At 36.5% G+C, this 13454-nt stretch overlaps 1 long non-coding RNA gene across 1 annotated transcript in view; it reads left to right on the forward strand.

Moving 5' to 3' along the window:
* LOC136024809 (uncharacterized) overlaps window positions 1-1091 on the forward strand; it is a 41152-nt gene extending 40061 nt beyond the window's left edge. Inside the window, exon 3 of the long non-coding RNA XR_010616928.1 lies at window positions 903-1091. This is a non-coding gene — a long non-coding RNA (uncharacterized LOC136024809). The remainder of the gene's footprint in view (window positions 1-902) is intronic.
* Window positions 1092-13454: the final 12363 nt, after the last annotated feature.

A 13454-nucleotide genomic window follows, 5' to 3' on the forward strand; every position in this document is an offset into this window, starting at 1 on the left:
TCATTTCAATCTTCTATATATATATATATATATATATATATATATATATATATATATATATATATATATATATATATATATATATAATCTTCTATATATATCCATTAGAAAATTCTATCAGGTATCCCCAGGGAAACTCCTGTAATTTTCTTAGAACATGAGAGGTCTTGTTACAAACCTTTTGCGTCATTGTCATTGAGGTTACGTTAAACTTGTAATCTAAAAACCACTTCCAAAATTGTCAGATTTTGAACTCACTTTTCGCCTAAAGTGGATTTGGAGAAAATAAGTTCTAATAGAAGCGGTTTATACAAAGTATAGGTACTTGTGTATTATTCAGTACACAATCGAAAAGTGAAAATTGGTTAATCACAGTGACATATACCAAAATAAGTTGAAAATACAATTTTAGTAGCAAAATTATGAAAACTACAACAAAGAATTATGCTAGGGGTGCTGCACGGAACGGATTATATTAAATACGTAAACTAACCTAACATAATTTAACCGAACCAATATATCATTTTTATATATTGAATATCTAATAAAAATATACCTATAATGTACGTTTCAAGGACTTTCAACTGAGCCTAAGCTAAACTGACAGGTATAAACCGGTTAGTGTCTGATTTGTAGATCCAAATTCTTGAGTGTGCACTGGATAATACACTAGTACCAAAAAATAAACTACACTATATAATAGTTAAATAAAACCCAGATACATTAAATTTTGCAACCTCTAGATAGCAAAAGCACGACAACAGCAACTGCAATGTTTAAACTTCATAATTTAAAAATACAACGGCATATTTCAGGTCAGAAAAACTACCTCCAACGTTTTTCTCGGGAAACAACCTCCAACGTCATAAGCTTCATTCATCATCACTTACTGTTTTTTTTAGGATTCAGGAAATACAATGGGCACATACACAGTAAGTAAAGAGCATTTTGAAGGTATTTCACCCGAAGCACTTGAAGCAGCTAAGCACGTACAAATGGCAAAACTGAGACAGTCAAGGGCATTGGATGCAAGTGATGAAATATCCAATCTAAGTGCTGAAAGGTACTGTGTTTATCGTGTTTTTATTTCAGCCTGGCACGTACGCAGGGGGCCTTCGGCCCCCCCCCGAAATTTTTTGAAATGTTTAATTTCCCCATGGTTTCTTGGGATTTCTGGCAAAAGTAGGACATTTTTTAAGAATCTAGATGCATGTATGAAGCTTTTTTTGGGATTTTACAGCATACAATTATCTGATCAACTCACTGCCCAATTATTAACCCATTTTCTGTCTAACTTTTTACCCTCTTTGAAGTAATTAGCGATTGTACTGTTATTTTGTTTTGTAAAAAGAGTTTGCTTTCCACGGCAAAATAGAATTATCCTTGATATAATGGCGTTTTCAGGATAAAGTACAGCTTTAAATGGATCAATTTTGGAAACTATCATTTTTCATTAAAATCGGCGTTTTTGCAATAGAAGAACTACCTCCACAGCACCCATATTGCCCTATTAACCCTAAAACTTCCCTTTCAGTGGGATATAATAGATTAATCACTGGTTCTGAATCGCTATGAACATAACCTGAGTAAAAAACGTACTTTTGAGGCCTCAGTCTCCTTCCCCCATCCGCTACAATACTACTGATTAAAGTTAATCTGTATTTTCCGATATACGTGCTTTTTGCATTTATTTAGTTACTATAAAAAAGTGCTACTTTATATCTGCTGTTTCGAAGATTTTTGACCCCCCCCCCCTCCGAAATAAATTCCTGCGTATGTGCCTGATTTCAGCTCTTCGGGAACTCTGAAAACAAAAATTTTCGACCAGTGGTCAAGGTCGTATCCATGGTTTTTATTCGGGGGTGGGGTTACGAAAAAACTTACAAAACGCAACAAAGATTTTTTTTTTAAATGTATTTTTCTTACTATTTATGAGTCGGATTTTTTTTTTTGGGGGGGGGGGGTCGGGTTTAATTTAGATATTCCTCGCTCCCCTAGATTATGTACTGCTTCTAACCCTTGTTTAACCATGAAATTTTTAGGCATGGATTAACTATTAAGTGCACAACTAAGGGTAATCTTCTACTTTGAAAAGGGGGAACTATAGTATTAAGGTGCGTGCAAGAGATGAAATGTATGTTTAAGTGTTAAAAAGTGGGATAATAGCCCCAGTAGTCAGTCTATGCCTTAGCCATATATCTTTTTTAAAGTCTTTTAAAACATGGACAATAAGAGTCTAATCTTGGACACTGCATCTGGATGGTCTAATCTGGATGGTTAGCATTAACTGATAATTAGGACAAGGCTAGCTGGGATTGCGGGGCTAAAATTTTGAAAAACCTTGTTTTCAACATATAAAGCTACTCCGACAGCCTAGCATATCAAAAAAATTATTCTGCTTCACAACAATTGCTTTAAATTAAATTTGTCCAAGATTGAGCATGTCTGTGATTTAGATAGGCTTACATTGGTCTAAATTTAAGGCCTGTGTCCAAGATTGGGCTGCATTTTCCAAGATTAGGTTCAAACTTAAAATATGTGTCCAATATGAGGCTCAACTATGGACTGTCAGTGCATTTAAAATATTCAGCATTGTTTATGGATAAAATATTGGGACTAATCACCTTTTTATTAAGAAAATTCAGATAAATCCAATGCTAAAACAGTCCACTTTCTACGGTGATGTCTTTTTTTTTTTTGGGGGGGGGGCTTTCTCCAAAATAAACTGGAGAGAGAATTATTATTTAGCCGATGTCCCCTGACTTGCCGGATAAAGACTTCTCTTGCCCCCCTCTCCAATAAAATTTTAAAGCCCCTTAGCCAGGACGGATTAACCTATGTTATTTTATTGACTTCTTGTATCAGTCTCTCGGGACCCCCAAAAAAATATTTTTCAGACTGGCAGCCCTGTTTCAATTATGCAAGTTTAGCCATTAACGAACGAACAAGTACATGAGTATAGAATAGAGTTGTGGTTTATACCGACACAGGTCGTTTCTTCGGCTTATTAGTATGATCAGTTTAGATTCGAATTTAGCTAAAACAATAGTAAACAGTCGGCTTCTCCATTATCCTTATCGGATTTTCAGTTGGAGTTCAATCCCCCTGCTCCTTAAAGATGGTTTTGAGGTGTCTCCGGTCGTCAAGTGGTTTCCCTGATTAAGAAAATTCGTCACCTACGTCTTGCATTCATTGCTGCATTTGTTCTTTTTAAATATTATGTGGCCTCCTATTCCTATGTGCATCAATCCTCGTTTGTCATAGTATTCCCACTTCTATCTTAAAAGAGATCTAACAGATTACCTTTCAATGGTGACACAGATAAGCTACCTATCAATTATGCAATGATGAACGTCTTTATTAGACCGAAACCAAAACCACAGTTTTGTGGTTAAATCTCCCCATACTCTAATGTTGGCATTTACTACTGATTATGAGAAGGTGAACCAATAAAGGAAATGACGATTACTGTCGCTTCCTGACAATCCCAATATTTTGGTGAAATTATCCGCAACTTGCCATAAATATCAAGTTATGCAAAAATGGATTATGTGCATAAGCTTCTGGCGAAGTTCTAAGCTTCCTGCTCTCTTTTTAGAATCACGGGAGATTAAAAGGTGTCAAGCCGATGGGTAGTTTGTTGGCGAGCCGGCGTTTACCCCCCCCCCCTCCATGTGGCTAGCCCTCCATGTGGCTGGTTGGTCTCCAGTCACTTTTGCCTTTAACAAAAGGACTAGAACTCTCAATTTCTGATCGAATGAGCACCCTCCGAAGTTTCTGCAACCATAAGGTGAATATGGGAACGAGGAAGGGAAAGTCCCCTTTCAACATGGAATGAATTCTGCTCATTTTGAGGTTTAATATTACCCTTTACTTCCATAATAACAGCGTAGACCAGAAGTATTCTCAGAAATCAAGAGGGATTTAATTCTAGTTTCCCTTTTTTATGTTTTTTTAATCCCCCCCCCCCCGAAGAAAATAACCTCTAAACAAAAGTCTGGGGTACGGTCCTGGGGATTATATGTCGATTTCTACCTCCACCACTCCCTCGTTTCTCCCTTAGAACTAGATTCTATAGTTATCTGAAGTCCCAATGAGAGTTGAAATATTTTGGTACTAAAACGCACCCTTTGAGGCATCTCCCTATCCCTAACTACAAAACAATCATAGAACACCATTGTAGAAGTTTAAAGCCCTTATGTGGAAATGTTTGAAATAGTAAAACAACAGAAAATTCACCTAAGATAATGAGATTTGTTTAGAACTTAAAAATATTTTGGCTAGTTAGGGAGGAAAGGAGATCTCTCAAAGGTTGCTCTTTAATGCGAAAACATGCCAACTGTCATTCAGCCTTCGATTAAATACACAATTAGTTCTAAGAAAGATCCAAAGGGAGGGTGGAGGTCGGGGGTGTAGCTCTAGAATATTCGTCGGGGTAGGGGGGAAAGAGGGGTCCCTATCCGCATGGTCAAGGGGCATAGGCTTTATAATAATTTTTCTCCAAATCATTAGGGAGCGGCTGCCCTCCCTCATAAATGACGCCCTTGGTGGCGGTAGATCGATGTATAACCCGTCGGGCCATATTTAGGACTATTGCCTGGGGGTTATTTTTTCGGGGAGGGGAGCTTAGAAAAGGTGTTAAAAGTGTGAAATTGATATTTAATCCTTCTTGATTTCTAGGAATAATTCTGGTCTACGTTGTTATTATGAAAGTAAAGAGTTACATTAAACCCCAAAATGAACTGAATTCATTCTGTGTAAGAGATTGACCGCCCATCCTCATCCCCGCCTCCGCCATCTGTATTTGGATTAAACAGGTCTTTAAATTGGTTCATCCAGCGATAAAATTTGCCTTGTTGGTCAGAAATCACAATTTCGTGAGAGTCTTTTAAGAGAGTAGCGATAGGTAATTTTTTTCAGTTATTTCTTTGAGGGTTCTATACAACCTTCTCGTGACATTATTTCTGGGTGCTTTTTCCATCTCTAAAGCTCCCCTTGACTCATGTTCTTTCAGTCATAAGTTTTGATAAAAAAAAAAAAAATTCTTGCCAGTTCTGGGGATTGATGCCCCTGACCTGATCTTTTTTGTTCACGAGGGTTCACCTAGCCAAGGAGCTTACGGGTGTTGGCTACAACTTCACCTCCTAGTAAAACATTAGTTCCCCTCGGTTCAGACATAGATTCTTGAGATTTTCAAGCCAGCCGAATAAAAAACTTTCTGACCCTTTTTAAACCCTATAGTTCAGATAACCAATAGTATATATATTTAGTCTTCTGCATTCAAGTCCCCTGTAGACCACGCAAATCAAGGTTTGAGTTTCGAACGGATCGGATTATATTTTTTGCCGTTTTCTGGGCCTCATTTTCGGGAGCTTTTGGCCCCGAACAGTTTTTTTTGTAAATAATGTTACTCTTTGCCAAAGGCAAACGGTTGTACATATTTTACCCCTTTATTAGTCTCTCTAATAACCTCGCCTCTCCCACCAAAAAGACGCGTTCCTCTTGGCCGAGGGAACAATCCTCGAAAGTTTCTAGTCAATTGGATAGATAGATCAAACATGGCCTTCTACCAAACAAACTACCTGTAAACATTTGGCAATTTGTATAGTTTACAACACTTGTCCATGGGGGGAGGGGATTCCTGTCACCTCTGGAGTCGTGCTTTTTGAACCTTTCAGCAATTTTGAACAAAAAGAGCTATCTTATAATTTCGATTCGATATCACAGGGGGCTACGGGAGAGGATGCAGAACAGGGCAAGTGATAGAGACTGGTTGCCTTCGAATACCTTTTGATTCTTTTGAAATTCAATAGAAATTTTAATTTCGAATGAAATGAGCCTCTTTGGAAGTTTCTGCGACCGCCCTTTTCATAACGAAGTGATCGAGAAAAAGAAAGAAAGAAAAGTAGTGCACGGCAGGCATATGGGTCTTGTGCCTCAAATACTCACATAGGAAGTCGATAGATGGCTCTCAGGCTGAAAGTCATCTACCGAAATCGTCGAAGCTTTACGGATTGTTCGAAAAAAAAGTGGAAATGCAACTTTGGAATATCCCCAAGATATTAACCTATGAGACCATAGCCCCGAAGTAATGGTTCAGCAAAAAGTAAGTCTTTGGCGACACACTGAAAGTTTAGATTTAGTAAATTAAAAGAACTCCTTAGAGGAAAGTTTAGATGTAACCTGGGCAATACCATTGAGACAGTTACAAATGTATTAACTTTGCAAATAGTAGATAATATAATGGAGATAATATGGACGATAGTGGATATAATAAAGATAGTAACTTCGGATTAACATTGAAGCACCTTGGAGGTATAGTGATCATTGCCGTTGAGTATAGGCCACTGAAGTGGTGATTCAACAAAAAATAACTCTTTGGAGGATGGCTCATAATGACTTACGGACTTTTTAAGATACAAGTGGCAACAACTATTTATTAGAGGACGGTATTCCCGCCTAGATATTGAAAATAGTTTTTTTGGTATTTTAACAAAAAAATACCATTTTTTGTTTTCATTGGAGAGAAAAAAATTGTCTCCCTCCCCCAGATTTTGAAAAATACAATTCCCCCTCCCCTCCCCCCTACATTTTCATGAACTTACGCCACTGGGATAATAATGAGGATAATACTAGAGATTTTGCAAATCTATGTTATATTAGATGCTTATAATTGTGCAATATTAATGAAGAATTATCAAACATTTAGGAAAACCAATAATATTTATTAAAGGCCCTTCAACAACTGTTTAAATATCACTCTAAATAGATCTTATAATTCATGAACTTTTAGATGAATAATGAGTTTCAGCTGTGTTGGTGTATTTTCACTTGAAAATATGTAAAAAATGGACATGATCCACAACAATACTGAATTCTCTTAAACTTAACAATGAAAATTATCAACAGCAGCAATTGCTACTAGGGCAAATGTTAAGAAAAAATATTCCTTAATTTTTTTTAATCTCTTTGTATTATATAGAAGCAATTACAGATAGTAAAAAAATAGTGCAGAAAAGGAAAGACAAATATAAAAATGAGTGATAATCTTAATATAGCAAAATTTTCAGGCGAATTTCCATTATTTTACGTGGCATTGTGGTAACACTAACTCAATATTAAACATGTTATTTAATAATGATGATTGAATTTCATATTCTATATGTCATGTTATGGTCTGCCGATTTTCTATGTAACTTGAAGCGAAATGATACCCTGAAAAAAAGAGAAAGAGGATATCGATACATTCGTACCCCGCACAGACTGGCTGTAGACGCAATGTCTAATTTTATTTTTGGAGTCCAATTAAAAACAAGAAAAAGAAAGAATATGGATATGGATATAAAAATAATTTTATCATATTTATTCTACTTCTTCTGAGAGAAAACATTTTCAAATGTACCACAGAAAGGAAAATGGGGAAGATGATGGTGCTACTATTAGAAGAAATATTTATTTGGGGCACAAAATAGGATTTTTTCATGTTTTTACACACCATATCAAGGCCAATGATAGGTGTAGAGGTCTTGCCGAAGTAACCAACAGCATTGAGCCTATTTTTGGGGGAAGGGAATACGTAGAAATATTTTATCACTACCTCAAAATTTTGCAAATAATACCATGTGAAACTATTGATTTCTTTTAAGTCTAATTGTAAACTTTCAAATGCTGACGCACTTTTTAGCGGCTATTTTTCAATTTAAAGTTTACAGATTCTTTACAGACAAATTCCTTATGCACAAAAATGGATATTTTTAGTATCGAAATCCTAAGAAGTAGCACCTGAACACCAACGAACTGGGTCTAGGCATTTATCCCCCCCGTGAGAAAAACCCCCCTGCCTTACAGAAAATGCCCCCCTCCTGAGGCTGGTTGGTTTCCAATCACTCTTGACTTATAAAAAAAGACTAGAATTCTCTGATTGAATGAGCGTCCTCTGAAGTTTCTACGACCGTGAGGCAGAGTTGGGGATGAGGAAGGGGTGGTTTTCCTCCTATACGAAATAAATTCTGCTCGTTTTTGGGGTTTTATTTTACTCTTTACTTTCATAATAACAGCGTAGACCAGAAATATTCCCAGCAACCAAAAGGAATTAAATATCAAATTTACACTTTTGATACCTTTTTTTAAACTCCTCCACAGAAAAAAGAACTTCCTAACAAAAGTCCTGGATACGGCCCCGATGATTATACATCAATCTACCTCCACCAGGTGCGTTGTTTAGGGGGAGGGGGCAGTTGTCCCCTAAGAATTTGGAGAAAAAATTATTATGAAGCTCTTGTCCCTTGACCATCCGGATAGGGACCACTCTTGCCCCCCTCCTCCCGATAAAAACTCATGAGCTACGCTCTGACATCCACCTTCCCCTTGTCTCTTTCTTAAAACTAATTATGTATTTACCTGAAGGCTGAATGAGAGTTTGGAAGTTTTGGGATTAAAGAGCACTTTTTGAGGCATCTCCCTTCCTCCCTAACTATCCAAAATACTTTTGAGGTTCCAACAGTTTTCATTGTCTTATATAAATTCCTTGTTGTTTTACTATTTCAAACATTTCCGTGTAAGAGCTTTAAACCTCTACAATGGGTTCTATGATTGGTTTGAAGTTAGGGATGGAGGGAGATGCCTCAAATGGTACATTTTAATACCAAAATATTCCAACTTTCATTGAGCCTTCGGGTAAATTCAGAATTAGTTCTAAGGAAGTTGATATTGTGACTAATAAGACTGCTCGAAATTCAATTTTTTCAGTGTAGTGCTAAAAACGCTCATACCTTTGGAAGGCTTAGGAGTAAAAATGTTCCTTTTATTTGTGGTAATTCCTGTTCGTTGTAAGTTGTACTTGATTGTTCATTTTTGATTTTGTCCGTTTTATGATTCATCTATTCATCCATATTGTTATCTTTTGTTAATCTTTTATTATTATATTTTATGCGAATATTCATTTATTTTTCGTTCATCTTAAATTTCAATTATTATATGACTATGCGTGTTTTTAGGTTTAAATATGGCTCATTATTCATTTTACCCACCGCTTCGTGGTCTTTTGCCGCTTAACTTCGGGAGCTTATACTTTCTATGTGAATTCTTTATTAACCGGAGTTATTATTTCCATTATTATCTCTATTTTACACGTTTTGCCTCTACTATCTCCGAAGCTGCTATAATATATCTGTCACTATCTCAAAGGTCCACTATGTATGAATATGGTTAATATGGTTAAACTATGTATGAATATGTTTGATGTTGTTTGTTTTTATTTGCTTATCCTTTTTTATCAAACAGTTCGTGCTAACGAACTGTAGTAGGCCTAAGGAGCGACCAGGTTCAATAGTAACCGAAACTCTAAAAACGGAATTTTGATACCAATAGTTACATCAAAAGAATTGCATTTTAATGCTGATTTTAAATATATAAGTTTCATCAAGATTAGTCTTACCCATCAAAAGTTACGATCCTGAGAAAATTTGCCTCATTTTAGAAAATAGGGAGAAATACCCCCTAAAAGTCATACGATCTTAACGAAAATCACAACATCAGATTCAGCGTGTCAGAGAACCTCATTGTAGAAGTTTCAAGCCCCTATCTACAAAAATGAGGAGTTTCGCATTTTTTGCCAAGACAAATCACGGAAGCGTGTTTTTTTTTTCAGGGGAACCTAGGCCCCCTCCCACGCTCATTTTTCCCCCAAAGTCACAGGATCAAAATTCTGAGATAGCCATTTTATTCACCATAGTCGAAAAACCCAATAACTATGTCTTTGGGGACGACTTACTCCCCCGCAGTCCCCGTGGGAGGGGCTGCAAGTTACAAACTTTGACCTGTGTTTACATATAGTAATGGTTACTGGGAAGTGTACAGACGTTTTCAGGGGGATTATTTTGGTTTGGGCGGGATATTTGAGGGGGGAGGGTTATCGGGGAGGATCTTTCCATTGAGGAACTTCTCGTGGGGGAAGAGACTTTCATTGGAGGGGCCGCAGGATTTTCTAGCATTATTTAAAAAAGCAATGAAAAAATAAATATGAAAAGTTTTTTCTACTGAAAGTGAGAAGCAGCATTAAAACTTAAAACGAACAGAAATTATTACGCATATGAGGGGTTTACCTCCTCGTAATACCTCGCTCTTTACGCTAATGTATTTTTAGTAATTTCAACTATTTATTCTACGGCCTTTGTGATTCAGGGCTCATTCTTAAGGAATTGGGACAAAATTTAAGCTTTAATGTAAAGAGCGAGGCATCGAAGAAGGCCCCCCCCTCATATACGCAATAAAAGCATACGAATATAAAAGTTCGCTACGTAATTTAATTCGTAAGTTACGTATATTTTTTACTTATGAAAATGTTCGTAAAAAATTATAAGTTGTAGTTGCCTTTTTAAGTAATCAAAAAATTGGAGGGCAACTAGGCCTCCTCTCTCGCTCCTTTTTTCTCAAAATCTTCCGATTAAAACTGTGAAAAAGCCATTTAGCCCCAAAAAATTAATATGCAAATTTCGTTTTAATTATTAATGTGCGGAGAGCAAGATCAAACCATGCATTAATTCAAGAACGTCCAGAAATTAAACAAAACAAAACATTTTTTTTTAAATGAAAGTAAGGAGCGATATTAAAACTTAAAACGAACAGAAATTACTCCGTATTTGAAAGGGGCTTTTCCTCCTCAACGCCCCGCTCTTTACGCTAAAGTTTTTTACTGTTTTAAAATGTAGAGTTAAGAAAAAGAGTCAAACTTTAGCGTAAAGAGCGGGGCGTTGAGAAGGAAAAGCCCCTTTCAAATACGGAGTAATTTCTGTTCGTTTTAAGTTTTAATGTCGCTCCTTAGTTTCATTTAAAAAAAATTGTTTTTTTTTTGTTTAATATGTACAAGTAAACAACCCGTTTTCTTCGTTTCAAACACCTTAGGAAATATTTTGTAGATGGAATGAAAGAAAAAGCGTAATAACTTGCAAAAATCAATGCAGTCTATTTCAATTAATTGAGTCTATTTCAATTAAGTGGTCTATGGTTAAACTATAGTGGTTAAACTATGTATGAATATGTTTGATGCTGTTTGTTTTTATTTGCTTATCCTTTTTTGGATTTTTTTTTGCTTTTTAATTTTATTTTTTTATGATGTGTATCCATAGTGGTTAAACTATGTATGAATATGTTTGATGTTGTTTGTTTTTACTTGCTTATCCTTTTTTGGATTTTTTTTTGCATTTTAATTTATTTTTTTATGACGGGTATCCATAGTGGTTAAACTATGTATGAATATGTCTAATGATGTTTGTTTTTTTTTGTGAAAGGTTTTTCAATAAATTAATAAATGTCAAAAGTTCTTACTTCTGAATTTCTTGTTATTTAATTCTGTATCCTCCATAATGTCATCAAAGATAACCGTATACTTTTTGTGGAATTCTCAAAGGGCATAGACAATAAACCATTTTAGTATATCATCTGTTGCACCGTGTCACTTTTTGATTCATGACACTGTTATAAATGTATTGAAGCATATGAAATGTAGCCAGAGAAAGTTAGGTTCCTGTTCTATTATTTGTTTGATACAGTTTTCTCCGGCGCATTATTGAGACACATTTGCTTCAAGTGACCTAAGACATTAAATCAAGCACGTGGTTGTAAAAAATATCAACTTCTGTCTAAGTTTTGATCAACTGCATTTTAGAGATACAAAACTGTTTATTTTAGCTTTATATAAGCAATGACTATGTTTCTACCTTGTATTTATAATCAGTGTGCGTGTAACTTAACCTCGTCCAACCCTGTCGAATTCGACCCTCTTTAGCTCAGCCTTCGTGCATTTCAACCCTCATTTAACTTAACTCCTATGCAACTCAACTCTCTTTTAGCTTAACTTCACTTAATATCAAGCTCTTTTTCAAAATTCTCATAAATTTGTGTGTATAATAAAATTTACCATTAAGAAGAACCGAAATAATAGCTACTGTTCCTGAATTAACACATATGGCAAATTTTTCTTACGAGACAGTTTTCTTTTTCTGTTTTTAAAAATAGTTTTTAGTTTTATTAGCTACTAATATGACCGGCCGTCCTGGCGCGCTGGCGTCATGGTCGGCGCGCTGGTTTTAGAGTTCTTTGTCCAAGGGGTGCGGGTTCGTTCCCTGTCGTAACCAGTTATTTAATTTGAGACGTGGATCAGTGGTGTTACTGTGTAAACTCAGCCAGAGTCGACCCAGCTCTAAACGAGTACCTGGAGAACTCTGGGGAAGGTAAGAAGGAAGGGTGTGCGAAAGCACAGGATGACTGGCTCCCAACCCCCCTTTGTACTTCCTGGCTGAAGGGCCACGAAACGGAGATCAGCACCGCCGGTTTGGACCTTGAGGGTCTAGTGCCTTCATACTTACTTACTTTTTTACTTAATATGACAGGATCAACCAAGTTAAAACCCTTCGTTATGGGTTACGCGAAAAATCATAAATGCTTTAAAAGATTGAATTCTCTGCCAGTTAAATTCATGCCAAATAAATGAGCGTAGGTGAATAATAAGGTATTTCCGTCATGGCTGACTGAATTAGATAAAACTATGGCCGAAAAGAAATGCAAAATACTGCTATTCGTGGACAATTGCACTGCACACCCCCTCATTCCTCCTCTAAAATGGCTAATGTGAAGTTTTTGCCGGCCAACACAACATCTTAATTATAGCCACTAGGTGCGGGAATAATAAAAAAAACTTCAATGTACTCTACAGATCTTAAGGGGTCTTAAAATGTATTTCTAACATTCAAGACGAAAAGGTGTGCAATATCAGCCTCTTAAAGGTCAGACGATTTGCCAACAAATTTAGGAACAATATAACAAGCAAAACAATAGCCAATTGCTTTGTCGTGTGGATTTGAACAGCCAGAAAATCAAACTGAAAATGGGCAACAAGTAAAAACAGTGGAAGAACAAGTCGGAGTGGAACCTGAAGTGGAACTACCAAACGTTAGCATCGAGGCTGAGTGGAATGAGTTAATAGTACATCCGTCATCAGATTAAGGTGCCAACGTTTGAATAACTTACATTTATCGACGAGAGGGTAGCAGTAACCGGCACGCTAACTGATGAAAACATTGTAGAATCATTAACAATCAATGATGATGTTCCTTCTGACAACCAAAACGAGGAAGAGGAGCCAGTAGGCATGACAACTGGTGAAGCCAGAGCTGCAGTTCGTACTTTCAGAGGCGGACTGGGCAAGGGGGCAATAGCCCCTGGGCCAGTCAATTTTGGGCCGCTTCGGTCTGGTTGGGTTTTTTTTCTACGTACAAAAGTACAGTCGACATAATGTTCAACAAAATATTCCCCTGGAAAGTTTGTTGGCTGTGTTGTTATAGGACTGCATACAGATTTTGTGTAGGTACCAGCATCTTGCCCTAGGAAGGGGCGGATGCTGCTGTCAAACAGATTTGTTCATAGGCTGAAATCTGATAAATATTACTTGGAGGTTA

This window comes from Artemia franciscana, chromosome 3 (genome assembly GCF_032884065.1).
Source record: "Artemia franciscana chromosome 3, ASM3288406v1, whole genome shotgun sequence".
NCBI lineage: Eukaryota > Metazoa > Arthropoda > Branchiopoda > Anostraca > Artemiidae > Artemia > Artemia franciscana.